We start from the raw sequence: 3,112 nt of genomic DNA, 5'->3' as shown, positions 1-3,112 counted from the left end.
AGTTGTAGGGGAATTAATGAAAAAACCACTTAGTCAAGTGAGTAGACTCTTCATCTAGCTCATTCTTTCATCTATTTAATTTTACATAGTTTGGTCCATGGGGACCCTGGGTAAGGAGCATACTCCAAACTTTTGGTATTAGTCTCCCAATGGTCATAATAATAGTCTCCCTGGCATGCTGTATTCTCTCAAAGGTTTTAAATGTTTGCATGCAGCCATCTCCAGAATATCAAATGGTCTCTCTTCAACTGGAATGACAAAAGCTAAAAGACATGTGCAACCATGAGGACACCATAACCTATGAACGACATGCTGAGGCCAGAAATGCAAAATGCTGGTAACTGAGAGTGGTATTAGGCCCTATGTCTTAGTTACACTTTCACCTAAGTGAGAACCTGGCCTAAAAGGGAGAATTTTTTAAACAAAATTATGAGAGGCCATTATTTTGGATTGAGCTTATGCACTAGGCCCCAACAAACCAAACCAAACCAAACTAAAATGGAGTCACTCATGCTAAATCTGACATAATCAAACTAAGCCTTCAGGAAAACACATAAATCCTAGAACAGACCAGATTTTGCTTTTTCTCCTGTAAACAGGATGTTCCAGCTTAAGGAGGGACCCTCTCTCTACTCAGTCCTTATTCCCTCCTTGCAAAACCCACTGTTCTACTGTTTTCCAGTGGGTTTCAAAACCATATAAGTACATTTACAATAGTGATAGCCACATCAATGACTAAGGTTTTGGTCAATCTCTCAAAATTGAGAAAATGCCCAGAAGGGAAAAATCGTTGAAGCAAATTAAATATGGCCTGAGAAGGACTCTGTACTTCTATATCTGAGCCCTTTTGGATGAACTGTATCCTAGATTAATAGTCAGACAAAATTGAAAACCTAACTTAATAGTATGCACCCATAACAATAGCTGAATGTTGGCCAATCCTAGTGGCCATACTTCATACACTCATAGACTGCTGAGTGTTCAAACTATTCAAATAAGGCAAACGCTGAGCTGTAACCAATGTTGCTGTTTCTGTACCTCAGTTCTGATTCCTGAATGTCACTTTAACTTTTTTGTCTATAAATTTGTTCTGATAATGAGGCATCCTGGAGTCTCTGTGAATCTGCTGTAATTCAGGGGGCTGCATGATTCGCAAATCCTTCATTGCTCAGTTAAACTCCTTTAAATTTAATTTGGCTGAAGTTTTTCTTTTATCAACTGCAAATGCTACCATGTATAATCTGTGTTTGTGTACATTTTGCTAAGTCTTAACTTTTTAGAATAGATTTGTGTATATTTTATGGTAGTAAATGATAAAATAGACTAGTATCTACATATATTTATGCATTTATGACATACCTAACTTTTTCATAGTTTTAAAAATATTTCTAGGCTATGAAGTTCATCTGCTGGTTTTTCCAAATTGTCAAAAATCTCCAGAAGTTTTTCAGTGCATTTATTCTCAGAAATCTACATGTAAGTTGGCATGCACAGTTTGAACCCATGTTGTTCAAGAGTAATTGTAGTTGAGTGTCTTTGTGTAGATACAGTGAACTGGACAGTTATTTGGGACCAAAGAAGTATCAAAAATAATGGAATTTCCAAAATTATTTTTTATTGGTTTAGTATTTTATATATTATAGCTTTGAAAACCATAGAAATCAGTTATCCCAGTTTTTTTCCCATAAAAGACCCATTTTTCCAAAGCATTATGCACAATTTTAATTAGAATATAACAACAGATGATATTCCATAATTTTTAAAATATAAAATGAAGTCAATGACTCAAAAAATTATCTGCTGGGATGAGTTTGAGGGGACATTTCATAATATCATTACAGATATAACGTATAATGGTTCAACTTTTTAGTGCTTGATAGGGAGGAATCATGATAAAAAGGTTAATATGAAATCATTTGATTATAGCAGCAATATCTAACATTTGAAATGCATCCATGATCTTTTGTATAATCATATTAAAGTATATTTTCACATCTGTTATAACTGCTATTGCAAAGGAGGAATACTATTGTCTTATTTTCCAAGAAATATTCACAGAGCAATTTTTTTCTCCAGGAAACTTGTGCAAACCAATATGAGATCTAAATTCTTCACATAATATATAACACAGGAGAAGCCTCTTCAGATTTATTTTCTGAAGTCTGGAATGCCGGCACTTTCCAATTAGGCAACAGTTCTTCATTCCTGTAATCTGGCTCAAAGCTGCTGCTACTGTGGGCTTAGAGCAGCAGACATGATTTCTTTTTAGGATTCTTCTTTTCCACTGGTGTTTTTCTATTTATCTGTCTGACCAGGTCGTAAAATATCTCATTAACACTGATCTTTGACTTTGCAGAAGATTCTAAAAAGGCACAGTTACACCACTGTCTTGCTAAATTCTGGCCCTGTTCTTTGCCAACTACTCACTCATCTTCCAGGTCACATTTATTGCCAATCAAAATCATTGGAACATTTTCTGTGTCCTTAACCCGTAAAATCTGTTCCCTCAGGTCCTGTAAGTTGTTAAACGTGGGCTGAGCTGTAACAGAATATGCTAGTGCAAAACCCTGGCCATTCTTCATATACAAATCCTTCATTGCTGTAAATTGCTCTGTTTCTGCAGTATCCAGGATTTCGAGCGTACGCTGTTGGCAATCGACTTCAACTTAACTTTCTGTAGGAATCTTCTATGGTTAGGTCATAATTTCCAAGAAAAATTCCCTGAACAAACTGAACCGTCAGAGCAGACTTCCCAACGCCTCCTGAACCAAGGATCACTAGCTTGTATTCATGCATGATGTGGTCTGTTTAAATACTGACGATGTCAGCGGTCTGCCGCCTCCTCCTCCTCCTCCCCCCCTCCCCTCCCCCTCCCCCTTCCCCTCCCCTTCCCCTCCTCCTCCTCCTCCTCCTTCACCTCCTCTTCCTCCCTTCTCTCGGCCGTGTCTCCTGCTCCAGCTCTGTGCGGCGACCTCCAAAATTAATTATATTTTATTTCTCAAGATTAAACCATAGTACTTTCAGTTTTTTAGTGAGTAAATCTTCCTGCAATATGTAATTACTACATGTGCAAAAATATACACCTGTCACATATTAGTTGCACATAGAAGGA

At 37.1% G+C, this 3,112-nt stretch overlaps 1 pseudogene across 1 annotated transcript; it reads right to left on the bottom strand.

The window, feature by feature from the left end:
- Positions 1 to 1,762: 1,762 nt before the first annotated feature.
- Positions 1,763 to 2,882, bottom strand: LOC108286020 (annotated as a pseudogene). The gene has a single exon (XR_005196181.1). The product of XR_005196181.1 is annotated as a ras-related protein Rap-1A-like (transcript).
- Between the last annotated feature and the right edge of the window lie 230 nt (positions 2,883 to 3,112).

This window comes from Cebus imitator, unplaced genomic scaffold (assembly GCF_001604975.1).
Source record: "Cebus imitator isolate Cc_AM_T3 unplaced genomic scaffold, Cebus_imitator-1.0 Scaffold313, whole genome shotgun sequence".
Taxonomy (NCBI): domain Eukaryota; kingdom Metazoa; phylum Chordata; class Mammalia; order Primates; family Cebidae; genus Cebus; species Cebus imitator.
Note: the sequence above shows the minus strand (reverse complement) of the source record. Positions and strands in the feature narration are given on the sequence as shown.